At 37.9% G+C, this 21,293-nt stretch overlaps 1 protein-coding gene across 19 annotated transcripts in view; it reads left to right on the top strand.

Annotated features, from left to right (window-relative positions):
• The window catches only part of CELF1 (CUGBP Elav-like family member 1), a 68,071-nt gene that overhangs the window by 3,506 nt on the left and 43,272 nt on the right, over positions 1-21,293 (top strand). For 12 of the 19 annotated variants that reach the window (XR_010070694.1, XR_010070693.1, XM_063332063.1 and 9 more), the window contains exon 2: positions 14,550-14,590. The exons of 2 other annotated variants lie outside the window; for them this stretch is intronic. The gene's annotated coding sequence lies outside the window, so the exon portion shown is untranslated. Of the gene's footprint in view, positions 1-8,819; positions 8,907-14,549; positions 14,591-21,293 lie in introns of all 19 variants that reach the window. 5 more of the 19 variants (XM_063332079.1, XM_063332078.1, XM_063332077.1 and 2 more) reach the window with 2 other exon arrangements.

Here is a 21,293-nt window from a genome sequence, read left to right as displayed (position 1 = left end):
ATTGCTTCTTGTCCTTTAGTTTACCATTTTCCAGGACTATGTGCATAGTTATTCACTGCTTTGGTAACTGCCTTCGGGCAAGAAATTATTAGTTTCATCCATTGATCAGTTATTTGGCAGGGGGAAAAAACAGTCTGAATCAAAGCAGAGTAAAATACTTCAGGGTTTGTTATAATTGGAGTTGTAAATTGAGAAATGTTATTTGGGCCCTCTAATGGATATTTCTCTTGAAGTATCACAACGCACTATCTTGAGTTGTGATCCTGTTACAAGATTTCTGGAGGCAGGAGAGATTATCTTGATTGGAAAAAAAGTAGCCAGTAGTTTTATTGCCCTTCCTTCTGTCATTAGAGATTCTTGTGTTATATGAAAAAGTGCAAGATAGCACCTTTTCTGCTGTTGCTGTCTACACCTATTTGAGATTATCCTGCCAAGACACTTTGTGTTTGGGGCATAACAGCGAAAAGAGAGCACTTTAGCATTCACATTTTCAAGAGGAGACTTCACAAAGGTCAACTGAATACATCTTGTTTGCACCTGATGCGAGATTCAAACACGTAAAGCTGAAATATACATTAGGTCAAAGCAGGAAATTTGCATAGGGCAAGGGAGAAAATGTAAACTGCTTTAAAGCTTCAGTACAAATTAGTCTTTGATTGCTTTGCTGTAGGGTTGAATAGCTCACAAGCCTGAACTGCGATAGGCAGCAGGATTATTTATTTGACCGCAATCGTCATCCCAGGTAAAGGAAGTTTTCTTTCTGACATCTTGATTAGCATAAAACTCTGTGCATTTTAAAATAAAATATGTTGTTGGTAACTGAGTTCAGGATGAACAAACAGTGAGCAACTAGATAGCTGAACATAAGTCTTCAGTAGTTTTCAATTATTCGTAAAGAAGTTCAGTTTAGGTGATACAGTTTGTGGCACAGGTATATGTGTGTGAAAGCTTTATGCCAAAAGCAGAATCATTGTCCATAAGATGTTTTCTCTGTCCCATGTATGCACATTGCCCTTCTATCTTCAGTATTCTCAGTATATCATGGTCTGGTTTTTTTGTTTTGTTTTTAGAAAAGATACACTGGTTTACTGGCTGCTCTGTTAGAGGCAGGGTACTAGTGGCAAACTGACAAACTGCAAGTTTTGGTAATGAGTCGGTACTGATTTAGAGTAGATTTATGTGTACATTTAATGGCTTGGCTTGCAGTGGTAAAGTTCCAGGTAGACTAAGATTGTATAAACTGGACGTAAAATCGTATCTCTGGGATTTTCACATTGGTTTAACTAAATTACTTGTAAATATAACTTGGAATAGCTGGCTTAGATATTGCTGAAATTCATGCAAATAAGCAGGCACTCAGGGTTCTTTGTCCTTTTCACCAGCACACCTCAAGATCTTGAATGAGTATGTGGGTAAGAGGATGAGTGTTTGTTGGGTGTCCAGCGTCATGCTGGTATGGTATCTGGCAGCCTTTCCTTTGGAGACTTTTTTTTTGTTGCATGTTGAGTGTTCTTTCAGAACTGAATTCTCTCTGATTCTCCTAAGAACTCAGGTGAAGTTCTGTGATGTCTTACATTGTTTTTACTTGAAATTAATTAGAGTTTTTCAGACCTTGGCTTTTTTTTCCACCTCCATCAAAATGGTTCTCTCTGGTAGCTTTCACTTCTGTCTGCAGGCTGTTTCGTACTGCACCATTCACAAAAATAATGTAGTTCTTATCCGCTAGATTTCAGTATTTCACATGTCAAAGTAAAACTATTGTTCTTCAAACATCTTTTCATTTAGAATTCAGATTTTCACTGAATCCATCAATATTCTTGTCTATTTTTGCCTTAAACTATGCAGTTCAAAAGATATTCCAACACATGCACACTATCCACAAATCCTTCAGAATCTGTTGGAAAGAGAATGTTCATGTCTGTTTTTTTCAAAGCAGAGGAGTTGGTTATTTATGAAGTCTGTAGTTCAAATGAAGTGCTTAGCAGACAATTTCCAAGTCTACATACAAAAATGATACTATCTTTCTTAATTTAGTACATGTAGAGATTTGCAGGATGGACACTAGGCATCTTAATACCTCTGCAAAATCTTGCAAGATAGAGCTTTGATAAATGATTCTTCAGAAAGCAAGGAAATCTCAGAAAGAGAGAATATAGTTTAAATGTCAAATCTAGCTCTTGCATTTCCTGTAGGCACAACACAGTGGAAAAGTAATTCTTCTCTCGTTTATAGTCTTAGATTCTGAAGCAGAGCACCATCTCAAAATGTTTTTGCCAACTCACGTGAGCCTCCTTGTTATTTGCCTTCCAAAAATTCCTCTTTTCCATTTAAACTTACAATTTAAAAAAATAGACATCTTGATGACAGGTCAACTTAGTGAAGAATTTTATTTCTTCTGGTTTTTTTTTGTCCTGCCTGTCATTGTGTCATGCCTGTACAGTGTCTAGCACAATTTATGAGTGAATCTGAAGATTCCTTGCACAGTCATAAGTGACATTAGAAGTGATATTACCACTGAAAATGATCAATATGCAAAATCTTTGGGGAAAAAATAAGGGTTCTATATTTATTTCTCTAAAGCAGTTTTGACTGCTCAGAGACCTGTGATCGTATGCTTGGTACACTTGGGAAAGATAAGTGAGAATATTCTGATATTTATGGTGTAAAGCCACCCATACTACATTTTGGATTGTGCATTCAGTTCCAGAATTTGATCGCTATCAGAGGCAGGCTGTAGGTGGTACTGTCTATATTTCACAGTGTGGAAGCTGCTATGACACTGTTTCTTTGATGCAGAATTTTCTTTAGCATTTCTTTGAGTTCTAAAGTATTATTCATTTAATACAAAATGAAGTTTAATAGGCATTGCATGACTGCTTTCTGGGGAGAAAAATTAGGGCACATATTCTTGATCTTTTGAGGAAAATAATTCAGGATATGCTTAGGCATACAGGTAATTCTGAGTATGCTGGTGTCATCCTGAATTTGCAGTCTAAGCCATTATCTCAGTCATGAGATTCATTGTGGGTTTAAATACCAGCACTTTTTTATCTTCTTGCAAGTCAGATTAACAGAACTACTGAACTAGTGCACTTGTCCTAGTTCTGAATTGGTGGTTACTACATTCCTGATATAGCTGCAGGTTGCAACTTCCACTTATTTGCATGAGAACTTTTCTAGTAACTTCTGTAAGATAGCTTTGTATCACCACAGAAATGTGGGATACACTAAGTATAAGAGATAGGCAGAAGCATAGAGTAATAAGTCTCTCATATGAAAAATTATACTTTTATATATAAGTGAAACTGCTTTCAAGGTTGCAGACTGTCATACCCGTGTACTAAAAAAATCAGGTACTATGCCATTTTATCTTTTTTTCTTTGAATACCTAGGGATTCGTGTTTTCAGTTACACTAATTTTGCTCCCTTTCCATGCCAGAATGTGAAGGGGGAGGGGAACGCTGCATAGAAGTGGTTTTCTTCCATTTTTAAGAAGAATGCATAGAAAAAGGTTTAGTTTGTGTTTAAACACTGGCAAAAAGGACTACTGGGAAAGCAGACATGATATGGCGGGCCACCATAATAGTTTGTATCAAGCAATGGGAAAGGTCGTGCTTACTGGTTTAGGAAAATACTTAAAAAGGGAGAAGGGTTTAAAAAGGTTGCTGTAATTCAATTTAGGGTTGGGGGGAAGGTCAAACTAAGAGCTTAGTATGTGGATGTGTGTGTCCAAAAGCAGCAAGGAAGACCTGGCCAGATCAGTTGTTCTTGAAATGCTAGTGGATGTGGGGATTCCCTGGAAGGGAGATTTTTGTCTTGTGTCTGAGTTGCTACCCGGATTCTGGTGGACGAAAAGTGTTGGACGTTTCTGCGTTATTAAGGTGGGTTCAAGCAAAATGGACTTGGAACTCATTTCAAAACAATAACTCCTTTAAGTTTGTACACTTTAATTCCTTTCCCCTCTGCACAGTGTGACAGTGAATGAGGGTGTGTGTGTGTAAAGGAACTTGTCTTAGCAATGGTCTCTTTCAGAGACCATGTATGGGTAAAGCAGTTCAGCTGGTTCAGCTCCCTGCTCCTCCCTCTCAGAGAGCGGAGTAGAATCTCTTCTGCTGAAACGGTTGTTCCACTTTCTGCTTTCTATATTTGTACAGCAGCAGCATGCTAGCTAACGAGGCAGTGTGGCTGGCCTTGTGTGCATTCGGCATTTACTGAGCAGAATTGAGAGCCAGGGCTTACAGTCTCTGTCATTACATCCGTCTGTCTGTCTGTCTCTGCGTCTCTGGGGAGGACTGGCGTTCCAAGTGAAAGGTGATCTGTTTGTGGATGTTTTCTTTTTTTGTGAAATGCAGTTTATACAAATTTGGAGTCTAGGGGCTGGGAATGGAGGAGGGAAGGCAGTTATCTTGCAGGGAGAGTATGTAATGGGTGGCAGTGGCATCAGAAAGATACAGTTTTAACCTTCAAAAGAGCTGCTGTCTTCTAGGGTGAGGATTTTAGTGTCCCTGCCTGCTTTAGGGAGTGATTAGCCAGGACCTGTATCTTTCCATAAAAGGTATGTTGTCACTGTCTGCCATGAAGATTAATGAAAACTAGATCCTGTCCTGGAAGAACTGAGCGCTGTCTTTGCTTGTTATGGGCAAGGGGGATTAATGAGGAGCTAGACCCTGGCCAGCCTAGTTTGGAATAAGGAGTTGGTGCTGAGGGATGGGGTTGCAGGAAATACCTTGTTAGGAAGAGCTGGAAACTTGGAGCTAGGACTTCCCTGGCTATGTGTTTGCATAAACTTTGTATTCAGGCCCTGCTTTTCTTTAGTAGATCAGGTGAACAAATAGGGCAGGAAGACTGTTAGCTGCTGACACTGTAGTAAACTGTTGATATGATGCTCTTTGAGTATTGGAAAGGTGCTTAAAATAGTGGCAGCAACTGGATCTGCCATTAACATTGGCAATAAATTTTTGAGAGGGAGAAAGAGGGAAATAGGTTATAGGGTACTTCTGTCTTCTAGGGGATGCTGTCCACTTACAAATTCTGCTGCCTTTTGAATATCTATACAAGTAGGCATCAGGCCTTTTGTTTCTGGAATTTGAGTGAGGAAAACATGGCTTCACTTACGAAACAGAAGGCAGCATCTTGCTAAAATCGGTCTTGAGGACCATTTTCAGTGTCTTCAGTGTATTTCCTCCTGATAAAGCTATGAGTTTGTTGAATTTAGAAGCAGCAAGTTTTGGAGGCAAATTGACAGTTCTCAGCTGCCCGGCACTGTCTGAATCACACTGTGTCTGCAGGCAGGGAACTGTGGTTAATTGATGTGTGACAGAGGGTCATCTCATTCTTGAACTCAAGCAACTTTGTTATGTGTCTGTTTTCTGATCATTCTTTGTGTAACGAGGACACACTGCAGTAGTTGTCTGGAAAACCTATGGAATTCATTGTAAATATGCAGCTTCTGGGACGTTAAGTTTGTTGTCTTAAGTGCCCTGATATGTTTCCCAGTTTTTCGAATCCTCTTAAAGCCCTCTGCCTTTATTTCTTCTCACTTTTTCACTTCCTGACTCCCTAGTTGACATCCTTTCCTTTGTACTAGCCAGAGCAAAGTGGCAAAACCATAATCTAAACTGTTACTGAGTTTACAATACCAATTAAAAGCAAATCTTGGTACTGTTTGATGCCAGCGATTGGGGTTATACAATTTCTGTACATTGAAGTGTTTTCTGGTAGCATACTTAATTTTTGCTTGTAGTCTTGTAGGAGCAATATGATTAGGCAGTTTCAAAGGCCTCTTGGAAGTATACTGTTGCATGTTTAAAAAATATTTTGTCCATTCTGTGAAGGATGTCATGATAAATGGGTAGAACGCTAAAGAAATATATGTTCACCAAGTGCACTGAGTAGATGAAAGATAAAGCCAGGCTGTAGAATGGCACTAGGGGATTTAAATCTTCTGTTTTGCAAGATTCTTCCTAAAGGCAATGTGTAAGAAAGTGACACTGTTCAGAGCTAAGCTAAGCTGTCAGTTGTGTTTCTTGGAAAACAGATGCTTTGAGCTACGTATATAGTAAATTTGTCTAGCACCTATTGCCCATTAGTGCAAAAAAGGTGAAGTGTTCTGCCTGTTTCCAGGAGTCCAAGTGATTCATGTAGCAAAAAATAATGCTTTAGATGTATAAGGACAGGAAATCATATTTGCCATACATACTTTGAGTTTAAGGGAGAATACCCAGTAATCCATTCAGGATTGCCTGCAGTATTATCCTGTTTGCAGAATAAGTTTCATCAAGGTTGGAGACAAGTGAGAAATTAACTTTTCTCTGACGTCCTTTGAAGGTCCTGAAATTCCACAGGAAGGGGTAATTTTTTATTTTCTTCTTACCTTATTGCTTTTATTTTTTACAAAAAGAATTCCTCCTTTTTTTTTTAATGTCATAGTCTTGCAGTTGAATAATAAAGTTAGGTTAAGGGTGGACATGTGGGAAGATTACAGAAATTTGGAATTAAGCCCAGTGTTCATTTGAAGTTAGTTAAACTTATAATTGCTGTTGAAAAGCAATTACAGGTATTAAACTCCAGGAAGAATAAGTGAAAGGTGAAAGTTGAAAAAGATTTACTTGTGATTTTAAAAAGCTGAATCATATAGTTTAATCAAGGATAGGGAGTGACATGTCTAAATATTGGACGCAGTCCACTGACAAAGAATTGGAGAGTAAAGGTGATTATATGTAAGAACATGCATATGTTTCTTACAAGTGTTTTCTTAATAGAAGTAGTGGAAGCCTCATTTATCACTCAAGGCCTTTAAAAAGGATTAATCAGTAGGGAATTAATTATGTGAAATTCAGCACCTAAATCTGATGATGTAGTTCCGCAAGTAATTTGAATGAGCATATGCCAGTATTGCTCTGAAAGAGGCTTGTTCCATCTCTCAGGCATTTCCCCTTTCCTTTGTGCTGCCAAGAGCATCTGTGTGGTTGTGTAGTGAACTGAATCAGGGAGCGTGTCTGGATTAAAACAATTATTTTCCTGTTGTTGTTGTTAGGCTAGATCACACCTGGATCATTTCCTTTCTCAGACTTGTTATACAGAGGTGGGGATGTATAGCTGGTGAGGAAAGAGTTGTGCTCTATTCTTTTGGCAAGAGCATCGGCTTAAACTGGATCTACAGTAGGAATGTCTTGATCTGTTGCTTTGTATTTCTGCCCCATTTCTATGTAATCTTTATGGAGTGCTTCTATGCAGTCTTATCTAGTAATATAACCCAAAAAAAAGAAGTAAGAATTGTTTGCATGCTTTACCTGGTGTGGCACATATCATTTGTTCTAGACAGGGAGGTACTAAATGTTGTCATAACGTAATTCTTTATGAACGTAGTATTTGATATGTGCTGTATTTGCTGCTGTAGAGAGAAGCCTGCTGTTTGGGAAAAAATTGGTGAACTTTGTCTTCTTTCTGTCCTCACATCAGGAATGTCACACATAGGCTATTAACATGTGAGGTTTTGATTCAGGAAGTATAAGGTGCTTCCAGAATCTGGCTATGAGGTACAGAAACCCTGAGAATCCAGGAAGATATATAAGAGGCTTTTATGTCTATTTTGAGTCCTCATGCAGCCAAATCTGTATTTATAGCACTTGTTTTTGTCATAAAGTTTCTGGAGTCGTCTCCTGCTAGCGGTGGAAACCATCTGATGTCATTCTGTGCCTTCCAGGAAAAGTGAATGGAAAGAATTGATGGAGAAGTGTGTAAGTGAAGAATGTCTGAAAATACGTGCATAAAACTAGAAGCAAGTACTGAGTCTGTCTAGTTCTTGGCAAAGTGCATTGACACTCTTGATCCTTCCCACCCCCGTCTCCCCCCACCCAGCTAAAGTCTAAGATCGGCTGACGGCTCCAGCTTCGTACAGCGGGGAGGGTTTCTGAGGCCATGGAACGAGAGAGGAGCAAGCAAAGCTGTGCTGGCAAAAGTCAGTGAGTGTTAATCACCACAGGCAAGCAGCTTGCAAGGGAGTTTTTCGGGGTCAAAAAAGGGGCCATGAGGGTAGTTTGTGGAGTAAAAGGCCGCTGACATCAGTAGGAAAGACATTCTATTAGTGATCTTTAGATGTTTGTAACTAAGAATGAAAGTTAGGCTTCTTCAGACAGAGAAAAGCTCATCTTAAGTGTGACATTACATTTATGAATGGTATTCCGTCAAAAATAATGCTTCAAAGTGCTGCACATGTTTATGCATCAATGCATTTTCAGTAGGTATTAAGCTGTAAATTAATGCAGATTTTTTTTTCTGGTTTTTCTGTATTATTTCCAGTGGTTTGTATGCTTCAGATACTATATAAAGATACTAAAGAGGGGGTAAATATTGCAAAAAAGAAACCAAAGTGTATATACAAATGATGACAAATAAGAAACCTTCAGAGAGCTTGAGTAGAAGCTTAGGAAGAACTGCTTTGCAGTGAAATGGTTAGATTTTATTTCATTTGGGTTTTTGAACAAAAGTCAGGACATTCCTGAGTTAATGTTCCCACAGCAATGCCAGTTTCCCTCTGATGAAGAAAAAGAAATAGTACAAAATATTTTTTAAAGCTTCAGCTCTACACACCCAATGTTAAATCTCTTGAGTGCTAATGAAATTTATTTGCTGTTGAAAATTACTTGAATCAATATTCATTCCTTAAAATAGAGCATTGACTCCAGTTCTTTGCAGATGTAAATGAGTGTAACTTGAGATTTGTGTCCATTTCCTTCTGCAAAGGATTTGACCATGTGCCTATTGCAAAAGAAGAAAAAAAAAAAAAATTGAGCATATTTTTACTCTTTGGTTTGCAGGCGTGGCAATGGCATATTCTGCACGGTAGAGTTCATGGCAAGTATTTGTCTAATATAAGCCAAGCAAGAGACACATACAAGCTTAAGGTAAATCAGTCTTTCTTAGTTGTGCTGCTTTGAAATAAAATAGAAACGTTTATATGTAAATATTTCGTAAATACAGAATTTCAAGCCTACTCAGAATTTTGCATCCAGTTCAATTCTGATCTTTCAAAATTGGGACACCTCAAAATTATTTTCCCTCTGAAGTTGGCAGTAGATGCTGGAAATGGTCGTATGCGCTTTGTCCTCTTTTAATATTTTAGGTTTAATAGCACAGAATACTGACTGTGTTTGAGTATCTCTGTGGGGAGACCTGCAATACATTTTTCTTCTCTGTTTGGATTTGAATTTATTCTCTTTTGTACGGTCAAAAGAAAGCGGTGTGTAAGTACCTTGATACCATCAGAAAAGACTTATTTTAACATAGAGCTATACATACTGCGTCTGTCTAAACACTGCATGGGGTTGATTTTCTTACTGAGAATTTTTTACCTTGCCTTTGATGGTTGGTGAGTGAAAGTGTTAGTATCTGAATCTTGTGGCCGAGATGGATGAGGTTGTTAAAGTTCAGCTAGTATTGTTGCTTCTAGAAGTAGGCTTAGTGGTTAAACTGAGAATATTGTTTCTGTTCGCTACGCCTCAATCTTTTACACAAAAGAAGACATAAAACACTGCCACATTTGATAGGTCTTCCTGTGGCATGTACAGTATCCCTAAAGCAAAACATGAATGCGTGTTTTCTGAATATTTTGGATCCTCGTTCAAAAAGTAAATAAAATGTTGCATTGGTGTGTATCTTCTGTATTTGCAACTCTTGAGATATTTTGAGAGTCCCTTAATGCCATAATCTGGAAGGATTATAGCAAGTTTAAATCTTTTGTTGGTTTTTATTAACAGACAAGTCTTTTGTGGAAACTTTCCATGAAGTTGTTTACTAGATTTTCAGCTGAGATGCAGTTGTAACAATGTGATGATATTCTCTGACTGCTACTGAATACATTCTGTCACTAGTTCTCAAAATATCTTTTCAGAAAGAAAACAAGATAATAATACTGCATAAATGGAAACTCTTAGGACCATAAAGTGACTTGTCCAATGCTATTCAGTTGCATAGTTAGTAATAGAACTCATGTCTTCTAAGTCCCAGTCTCACGTTTTCAACAGTAGACCATAGGATTGTTTTGCATTCTCAAACTGTGTCTCTTTATACTTTCATTATGGGTTGTAAGACGAATGATCGATCCTGGGAAAGTTAAGCTGTAATTGCTGACAGGGCACGGAACAGACATTGCAGATACGGTCTGCATCCCATCCCAAGTATTTTATGATGATTTGGTTACAGTAACTTGAAATATGGCATTTAAAATGTTTACCCCTCTCTTTTTTTGTCTTAATCTGCAGTGGTACCAAAATGCGCACCTCTTCTATTCTTCATTCTGTTCTTCCTACTATACCTTAAGTTGAACAAACTTACATTCTTATAGTCAAACATATTGTCATGAGTGATTCAGCTGGCCTACTTGCTAATTGTACAGATTGTCTGATAACCTGTATGCACATTAGTACTTGCGCTGGCAGCACTGAGGCAAATAGTATTGGACAGCTCTGCAAAAATAAAGCAAGCAGATGCAGTGACTAGAAGATGTTGCCTTGTGTTGAGCAAGTAGCTTCCGGTGCTGAGAGGTTTGAGTGGTGTAAAGATTGCAGTAGAAGGGCATTTCTCAGATAAGAAAGTATAGCTGCTTCCTTGGTGAGGTTTTGGCACTATAGCAGTTTGTTGTTGCTGTCTCTGTCATCTTGCTGTCTCCTAAGTAATGTTTACTAGAAGGTGACATACTTTCTGTGGGTTGTGACCTAAGCTGTACAGTAATTGAAACTTCATCTAATTTGTGTAGGCCTCTGTATTTGTAATTTGATTTATCTAGTGCACTTGTTCCTTTACTCTCTGATGCATCGTTATCTCCCTCCTGCACTTCCTCTAGAGAAACAGTTATTTTTATATTTCCAAGTTTTTATTATTGGCCATATTGGTACTTAAAAGTGTGTAAATCCACAGTGAGTCCAGACTGAATGTTGATTTTTATGTGAGAGACTGTTGACGCCAGGATATATCTGAGGTTGAGCTGTGTGGTCTGTTTTAGCTGTTAGCCTCTTTAATTGTCAGTGGTAATCCTGGTGTCCCATAAACATTAATTCCTGGAAAGTGTAATGAGAAATCAGAACTAACTAGTCTAGAAAAGTGCTGACTATGCCAGTAATTTCATTGATCAGAATCCATTAAGTGATTTGGTATTCTCTTACAGGTGGTGCTGGTGAGACTGAAGTTTTGCTACTAAGTATCAAAGCAGTATCATTAGATTTATTGGCCTCAGATCCATTATGTAGTACTTAATGGCTAGAGCCACTTGTTTTCATTACCAGATGCAGTTCTATTTATATTCTATTGCATACCAGAAGTTTCAACTGTTTGTTCATCAGTGAGAGTGTATTTTGTCACTCTTAGATTTGTCAGGGCTAAGTGTTAAATCTAAGTGTTAAAACTTCATTTTTCTACATGGAATTGTCAGGTGTTTCTCCCAGCTTTTTACACAATTATTGGGAAGTGGCATCTGTACTCAGATGCAGCACTTCAGTCAGGGGTGCAACTTCAGGAAAAATATTCTTTGCAAAAGCCATGATGAGATGTCCCAGTTTACACCGGTTAATTGTTTTGCTGTCCCCACTAAGAACCTACACTCATGCAACTACGAAAACAGTTCACTGTAAGCTTCTAATGTTAGGCTCTGGTGAATCTGCAGTTTGCACAAGAGCTTACTGCCATGTCAGTTAATTACAGAAATTGATACGCTACACGCATTGCTACCAGCATGCTAGCTGTATATAACTTCATCTGAGGTATCAAGAATCCTGATTTCTTCTGAGAAGAAATACAGCTGTCAGACTTTTTGGCCTTTGGGCCAGCTTTGTCTGTTGTATAAACTTGAATGAAGTATTCGGTGTATTTATATTCTGCATGCAATTAAATGAACCAAACTAAAACAATTTTGTTTTGAGAAACACTTATGTTTTAAGAGCGTTCTCCCAGGCTTTCTGCAAGTGGTTGTCAGATTTGCTGCTTGCTTTTTAAAGTTTTTTATTGTCTTGGATTTTGCCTTTGATCAGTGAGGTATATATTTTTTCCAAAAGGTATCCAAGAGTTATGAGTTCCTCTGGCTATGTTAGCTGTACTTTTGGTTCCTTTGAAGTTTTTGAATTAATTCTATAGACATTTACATAGTTACACGTGTGAAGGGAAGATTTTCTTTTTGACATTAAAAAGTTGTTTATGAGTTTATCCTTAAGCATTTATAAGGTCAGTGAGCTGCGTATTTCAGTTTTTTCGGAAAGCTGATTGTCACAGAAATATAACTTAGCATTTATGATACTTCCATAGGGCTTAAATATTTGGCAAAGTTTGGGTTTAAAAGGAAGAAAACAAAAACTTTGTGTTTCGTGATGTTTTGAAGCCAGGTCTGTTAGCAGAAACCTGAGACCATTTTTTGGCCATAAACAAACATTCTTTAATTAAACTTCAAAAAAGCAAGGGAATGTGGGTGAGGTGGAAGGAGGTGTCCTCAGGTAACATATTTGCCTGAATCACTAATAGGAGCTTTGTAATTCAGAATGTTATTGTAAAACAGAACAAAAATAAGTATGTAAAGTGTTTCCTGACCAATAGTCAGTTTTCAGTAATATTTTAGAAAAGATAAATTCATGTCGTGGTTTTGGCCAGTGGCTGGTGACAGATGCTCTCCCCCAAGCTCTCCTACATGGAGAGGAAGAGGAGAGATAAAGAGATTTAAGAGTTTAGAAGAAACTAAACTACTTTAATGAAATATTAATAATAAAATATAAAGGAAATAATGAAATAGGTACAGTATATACAAAACTGTTTTAAGCTCCCAGGATGACGTCACTGGCAGGCACTGGGGAAGTCCCAGGCTGGACTCAGCGACGGATGGGAACTGTATTCCACAGATGGAATCAGGAACCCACGGATTGGGATCAAAGGCAGATGAACAGGCAGGGTCCTCCTCAGACATCAGCCCTTGAAGAAAAAGAGTTGACCCTCTGATCCCTCAGCTTTTATACTGAGCATGGGGCAGATGGGATGGAATACCCTGTTGGTCAGTTTGGGGTCACCTGTCCTGTCCACTCCTCCATGCAGGTGGGACCCCTCTACGCTTTTCTGCTTCCAACCCTCCAACGGGGCAAATAACAAAATTTGCTGACGTTGGTTGTTATAGCAATAAGTACAAGCAAGAGCCTCTCTGCATACCATTCCTTGGCACAAACTGTAAACATCGGTCTTATCAGTCTGATAATGAACCATTTTCGACACAACATGCTGTTAATTTCAGAGAGTTAGAAGAGGCCTAGCTAAGAAGTAAAATTACTGAACAGGAAGTTGGTTCTGTTTTACCTCAAACCAGGATAATTCATAATTTTGAAAATATGCATTTCAGGTAACTCAAGTTATGTTTCTCAGGATTTGTGGATTGATTTTTATTGTTCTTATGTAGTATTATAAGAAAATTATTCTTTGTTCTGTTTAGGATTCTGTGTTCCTTTAGAGATTATAATATTTTATTAAATCAATTGAGTAAATTCTGAAGAAATTAGAACAATTGAAAACTACTACTAAATAGGGATAAAAAAATTCTCAAGAGATCTTCCTCTGGAAAAGAGGACATGAGTACATATGATAAATATCCAAGTATACTGCAAGACAAGTTAGACAAGGATATGGATTGCTTATCCACACTTCTCAAAGAATACGGAACAAAGGTTATGAACGGGCCTGCAAAGCAGTCAAAATGTGGGAACTCAAATAGCCTTGTATAACTGTTCTTCATGCAGATGGATGCAGTTACTGTAGATAAGTAAACAGATCTGGATTTTCTGTAAAATACTGCTAACTATCATGAGTGTAGTCCTGCAAAATAACCTAGGAGGAAGCAGAGAAAAAATTCTTAAAAAAAAAAAAAAAAAAAAAAAAAACAAAAAAAAAAAAAAAAACAGTCCAAGATCTGTATTTAAATATGCGCTAGCTTTTATTGTGGGTCAGTTACTGAATCTGCAAAAAGAGAACCCTGAATCACAGAGTAGCATCCCCTACTTATGAGATGCTAGTACAGAATGTCTGTGTGGATCTTGGTTGATGATTTGCTTAAGATGTAGAAATAATATTTTTCCTTATGTTGTTAGTTCTCTGTGTTCCCTCATTCAGAGCACTTTCATACATTTCCATCTATGCTGTATTACTGTCAAAATAATATAATATAGGAGTTTAGGATTGTGGGTACTGCTGTTGGTAACTCTGCTTCTGTCATGAGAGACAAAAAGCCAGACAGGTAGGATAATTCCACTGAATGTTATTAGGAAGCTACAAGACTTCTGTTTTCAGTCATGTTGTGTTTGCAGTCCTTTCTTTTGTACGCTTTCATTTATTCTCTGTATTTTTGAAATGTGCAACTTCATTTGAGTCTAATGAGGGTTGTTACCACCTCATGATGACTTCTGTTATTAGAAATATGCTTTACTTTTGGAGTCCTCAGCATTTACAAGATGGAGTTCATGTTATGGTGATTGTTATTATCCGATTTTAACTCTGGAGTACTCAATGTCTGTTTTTTCCTTATCTTTTAGAGTGAAGACTGGAACAGCTAGAGGGAGGTGTGTAGCTGCAGGTATGAACCAACTACAGTTTGTATCCCTCAGTTGCATGTTGGAGCTTCCTTTCAAAGGTTTAGAGAGAAGTTGTTTTTACTGTCAATGATGAAAGCGGTCATTTTCCACTGCAGTGAGCATTGCTCCCTGAACCTTAAACTTTTTGCAGTTTCCTGCCTTTATACTGTTAAAGGGGGTTGGGAGCATTAACAACATAGGATTGCAAGTACCAAGTCAATAGGCTGCTTTAGCTCCATCTGTAATTTAATAATTTTAGAAACATAACTAACTACAAAGTAGAAATGCATGTCTTCATAGTAATTTCTTGACCGGAACGAATCTGAAGTACTCTGTAGTACATGAAACACTAAAAGTGAGTATTAGTGGAACAACTCCCTGTGGGTTGAGACAGATTTGGTTATGTGCAGCAGAATGGGAACATAGTCAAGTGTGAAAATGCTTGGAGCCAAATGTAAGGGTCTCCTGGTGCAGTTTTCTTAATGCCTGAAGTCGAGTAAGGGCGTAGTTTCATGATACAGCTGAGACAATTCCCTCTTCCTCCCTTATTCAGTTTCTAACTGAGTAGTTTTGTGTCCTTTGGTTATCCTTGGTTCTTGTGATAGTTTCACTGCATGTTAGACAAAGTCAGTTTGACAATAAAAAGCTCTTGTGATCGAGTTGTTATTTCTCTGGTTTAGCAACTTGGAATGATTTACTGTGTGATCAGAGGATTACCAAAAGAATAGATCAGACTGTCTATAACTGTGCACCTTAAGAGTTTGAGTTCAATTCTGAGAACAACTGACCTGTAACTGCTGTGTTAATTAACACTATCATGCTCCAAGTGTTGTGATGAACACTATCATGCTCTTCTGATGAATCACCTCTGCTATGGCAGAAATATTTAAGGCATGCTTTAGTCTGTAGGCAACCAGGGTGAACTGAGATTTGATACTGTCTTGAGGAAACACTTGTTTTCAACTGTGGTCAGACATCTGCTACAGTCATGTCTGTATCAGAAAGATCAAATTTGTCTTTAAAGTGTAGGATATCCTATCGCTCCATGTGTTACTCATCAGGGTAGAAAAAGCTAAAGTTGGATTAAGAAATCCAGGAACGCCTTCATTTCCAAGTGATTTTTAGAGAATTGGTGATTGACCTCTATGTTTGGAAGTACTGGTCTGAGGACGCTGGTTTCCAGGCATGGTGGATGTTGCAAAACACCAAACTTCTTTCCTAAATGACTGGTGCTCCACACTTTGCCCCTCGCACCCATTTGCTGCTCCATTAGGACCATACAGAAGATAGGAAAGAGATAATACCGATCATTATATTTGTGGTTTTGTCTGAAGAGTTTGTATCTTTTGAGACAAACTGATCTGTGATTATACCTAGTTTTTCAAACTCATGGGATTCTGACAATTACAAAACAAGGTCCAGAATCAATAGATTTGGATTACTTCAGTAACAAAACAATGAGATTATTTAAATAGCAAAGTAATCATCAAGTTTATGGTTGCTGAAAATAAGTCACGAAACAGAACACTTCTATTTGGTGCAAGATCCATGGTTTCTTATCTTAAGAGCAACATAAAGTTGAATTCATCTGCCATAATGTGAACGTAGAAAGGTGTACAAATGAAAGAGGACTGAGTCTTTTCTTGAACGTTTGATAATGGTATATAAAATTGTTTGTATGCATCCCAGTATGAAATGCCTCTTAGGATGATTAACTCCATAAATTAACTCCACAGAAATCTATCATAATAAAACTCATTGGCATTCCGCTTCTGGGGTGGTACGGAGAATAAAATTGAGGAGGAGTCAGCTTTGCTTTGAGTTAAGGAATCAGTCAGCCTTTGAAATAGCAGTTGGTTTTGTTCCCCACTTTTCTGGTAGCTGCTATCTTTAACCAGGCAAGTTTTTGAATAGAGAGTTTACTCTAAGATTCAGGATTGCTTCTTGCATTCAGAAATTTATATGCCATACTTTGCCAAAGCAGAATGAAGTTATTCTTCTGTCAAACAAATTATTGTCTTAAAAGTGCCTTGTGAGCATTGACAGTTTCAAGACTGAGGAACTCCTACCTCTGTGTTGTCTCTTGTCATATCCACATTCACCATGCTGATATTCTGCTGGAGGACAAAAGCACCTTTGTGCTGTTTAAATGCCCTGTGAATAGAGAGCACTGTAGTGTTCATATTGTTCTTACTGCCTTGGCGCTCCTTTAGGGTGATCCTGTTTTCCTGAAGGTAAGCTCTAATGAAAACTCCATTGAGACAGATCTGCAGATATGTTGTGTGAGGAGGAATAACAACTTACCTTGTTTTTACCTGAAAACATGTCTGTTCAAATAAAATTTCTGCGGATCCGAGCCCTTTCCAAAATGTAAGTCTTTGGCACGGAGACTAAAATGAGCAGTAAAAGATTGTAGATTTGCCTACTTAGGAGGAACTTCAGCTCTTCTGCCATAAGAGAGAAGTTGGTTCTTCCTCAATACTTCTAAAGCCATTTATAGTTTGGGAAAGTAGTTGTAAATTTGTTTGGTTATAGATTTATTTGTTTGGAGGGACAGTTCTGGACCAGAGTAGTAGTATTCATTGTTTCTTGGCTTACCTCTTCCTGAAGTTGAAACCAGTATAGTGTCTAAGGGTTATTTAGACCTTATTCAAGAGGAAATTTTTAGACAGGCATGTCTGTATTTTCTTAGCTGATTAGGAAAACTGAGGCACATATATCATACTGTTTCTCTTTTGACTCTAGAGGCTTGAAAAGTTTAGATATTTTTCAGAAACATACTCTCTGACATTTTGATTATGGTCCTGCATGTGTAGCTCAAAAGCTGGTGAAGTTTTGTGGGTGGCTGTTTGTGTAAAATATGCAACGGGGGTCTCAACTTTGATTAGGAGACAAGATAACAAAATAACAGCTTCCTAAATTGATCACATTTCTTTTGTGCCAGGGGTGATGCTGGAGCTTCCCTTGTTGCATCGGTTAATCTTGTCTACCCTGGAATGTATGCAGTAGCTTGAGTTGTTTGCCTTTCCAGGGATACGTTATCCTATTCCTATCTCCTCTACTCACCTCATGAACAATGCTGGAGCTATAGCTTTGCAGCCTTGTGCCAATAGCCAGGGGAAATCACGTTTTATCGTGTTCTAAGTAGATGCACTACGTAGGAGTTGTTATTACAGTGATTGCTATTTTAACTGCATAGTGTGCTCTCCTGGAGCTGTCTGGGCTGTGTATGAACTCCCTTCAGGTAACATGCAATAAAAAACTTTCATTTGGATAAAATGAAATGAGAGAGAAATAGCGAGTGAATTTTTACTGTAGTATAATATTAATTGATTCTCACTTGTATCTGGTACTATCAGTAGAAACAATTTGAGATTAAAGGACTCCTCAAATGGCTTGCATGGCAGTTCTGATGGCTGCAAAGGACAATGAAACTTGACTCATTGCTTTGTTTAGTCCAAAAGGTCTCGTGAAACTTAACAGGGGAAGAAAAAAAAAAAAAGCTTCTATCGTACTTCAGGAAGATTTTTAAAATGGTCTGACTGCTATTCTAAGACACTTCAGTAAGGAGAGGTTTTAAAATCATTTAATAATATGAAGTTTATTTCCTTGAGTTAAGATTACATGTTACACTTATTAAGTAAAAAAAGTAACTCTCACCAGTTCTTACTTTAAGGTTCTGCTTTACACATGCACAAGGTATGTTGCTTGCAAGAAACCTTTAGTTAAAGGCATTTTTGATTCACTGTAGTTCTCATGTAGGGTAATACAACAATCTTCATATGTGGTATTGTCCTGAAATTTTATAGCTGGTTCTGTAGTCTCCCCTGGGTCCAATATGCAACCACACAGCAATTTTCTGTGTAAATGTAGTTGCTTTGCCCATTGTAGTGCTTTGTGGCATGTTTGGCTTGAAGACAAGCAGACTGTTCAGAGCTTTCCAGGACCCAGTGGATTTCCAACTCCTTAGCTGAAGAATAACTTCTGGCCCTGTTTTAGTGGCAGAAAACTAACCTAAAATGTGTAGTCTATTCTTCAAAAATCTCTCTAGCAAATATTGCAGAGATGACAAAATGTTTGTTTCCAGTGCATCTTTTTGACTAAATACAGAGCTGCAGATTCCTATAACATAGGAAAAGACTGAAAAATACAGGACTATGTGCAACCAGATTTCTATGTCTTGTGTTTCTATTACAAAATAGAAAAGTTGAAGGAGATCTAAAGTATTCTGTTCCGTAAAATTGCTTGTTTCTTATAATTGCTGTTTCTTACACAGAAAGCTGGAATACCTGAAAGTAAACTTCTGGCCAATTTAAAAAAAAAAAAAGTCATGTTTGTAAGCTCAGAGACAACATTTGGGGAGAGAAAGAGGGGAAAAAGCTTTCAGGGCATGATAGCAAGCATTAGTGTTCTTGTTCTCTTCTACTTAAGATTTAAGTGCTGAAGGGCAAGTGTGTTTTATCATCCATATTTTCTGTGTATCTGAATTCAGTCAAGAAACAAAAAGAAAGGGGGTGGGGGGAAAACCCCGCAAACCTTGCTGCTGCTGTAAATGTTCCATCCTGTCTCCTTTTAGTAGTTCTTTGTCTTTTCACAGGATAGAAATGCATGTCCTCACTTCTTATACTCTCATTTCCTGCCTTGTCTCCTGTTCTGTGTCATTCTGCTGCCTTTATTTCCTCTTACTATTGTTGTGACCAAGCCACTTTTCCTACTTTCCCAAGAGCTGGTTTTTTTCTGTCTACAGTGCCAAAGTGTCTACATGTCTTTCAGATATCTTAGGTACTTAAGATTTCCATAGTTTGTGTCTTGTAAAAATACAAGCATTGTTGTGTTCTAGCACTGTGATGATAAAAACTCAAAATGCTTCCCAAACTGTGTCTGCTGGCATGTTGGCAGATGTTAAAAAAAATAATAATTTTAAACTGAAATTCTTTTGCATACCTTTCTGTAGAGCTTAAGCAGGACCTGAAATGCACATTTCATGTCTATTTACAAAAAAAAAACCCCACAACCTACAGATAAGGGTAAAAGGATTAACTCTTTTACAGTTTTTTGTTGTTGTTTTTAACATTTATGTGTCTTCATAGAACAAGAGGAAGAAACCTATAAGCTGCTTCTTTAAAAGCAATTGCCCTGTGGTTCATATATCAATGCTTCTTACTCATATCAGTTATTTATTGTAAAATGTCTTGCAAAGAGGGATAAACATGTGATGACTACTCCTCGTCTATCATGAGCCAAAATGGATTATTCTAGAGAGCCTGCATTAAGGCTTCTTGTTATCTGTTCTACAAGTACAGATGCTCTAATAGGTTGTCATGCATTAATTGCTCCAAATTCATGATTTGGTCTTTTGGCAATTTGTTCATCTGCTTATTTGCTTTGTGTCTAGTGCTTTTCGTACAGTGTCTTCTCAGACAGGCCTTTGCTGTCGTCTTTGCATCACAGTACTCTGTTGTGGTTTTGGGGGGTTTGGTTTTTTAAATTCACTACTGCTACTGAGAAATAGCTGATAATGCTGATTTTTGTCTACCTCTCTGTTAGCTTAATCTGAAAAAAATGAAGAAATGCGGAAGACGAAATAAAATTTAACAGGAAAGACAGAAATTTAATATACATTTCGGATCACTGTTCTGAAGGTCACAATTGGGAACTTCAATTAGAAAATTGAAGTCCAAAGCTAGCAAAATAAAATGTCTTGCACTATAAGGGAAAAACAACAGTCCAGGTACCACTCTTGTTATCTTTCTGTGAAGATTAATGGAAGTGTTTAATGTGTCATTGGGGAACAGGTATAAGGAGGAGATAATTAAACACCAAAGAAAAGATGCAGTTTCTAGGAAAAATTTCAATTTGAAGATTTTACTTATGTGGACATAATTATTTATTTATTTCACTGTGCTAGTGTAGTAGACTATTATCCCAGTGCTGCACAGGTACTCTTCCTGAAAACAGGGTGGGCAGATACTGGCTGCCTTTGGAAAAATCCAGGTAAATACTAACCAAAGTTGCCTGTCACTGTGTAAATGGCACTATTGCAGATTGTGATGTTTGAAGTTCTTTGGATTTTCTGCCTTTGTGTAAAAAAAAAAAAAAAAAATTAAACAGATACAGATTCTGGAAATAATAGTTGTGATATACTTCAAAATAATGCAAAAATATTTGAGTAATCTCAAACCAGAGAGCTTTGGAGGCTATCAGCTTGCTTATGTCTTGTTGCCATAGGGGAATGAGAAATGTTATGTTCAGAGATGGGTGTTTGAGGTCATCATCAGGGGGTGGTTTTGTGGCCAGTCTATTCCATTTTTTTTCTCTTTTTGGTAATGCCTGTGCAAGTCTTTGTAGTATCATCACTGAAGTAGCAGCCAGAGCTGCAGCGGGTCAAGCACTGGGTTAGCAGCCTCATGCTGCTGTGTTAGCTGACAGCTATGCACTAAGAAAGTATAAAACTCAGGGTAGCATCATGCAGCTGTTCTGCCCTAGAGAAGCAGATCATTGTCTGCAGAGCTGTGGGTCGCTCACATTGCAGAATTCCGATAGCCGCAGCTCTGTCAGTGTATTCGCAGCACGCTCATGTGTCCCTTCTCAGGCAAACAGATGAAGAGGCCGTGTATCAGAGGGAGTTGAGGGGAAAACTGAAGTTTGGAGGCCACTGTCTTAAAGTTTGTGAACTTCATTCATCTGCTATAAGAGGGTCTTAAG

This window comes from Chroicocephalus ridibundus, chromosome 4, assembly GCF_963924245.1.
Source record: "Chroicocephalus ridibundus chromosome 4, bChrRid1.1, whole genome shotgun sequence".
In the NCBI taxonomy this organism is placed as follows: Eukaryota; Metazoa; Chordata; class Aves; order Charadriiformes; family Laridae; genus Chroicocephalus; species Chroicocephalus ridibundus.
Note: the sequence above shows the minus strand (reverse complement) of the source record. Positions and strands in the feature narration are given on the sequence as shown.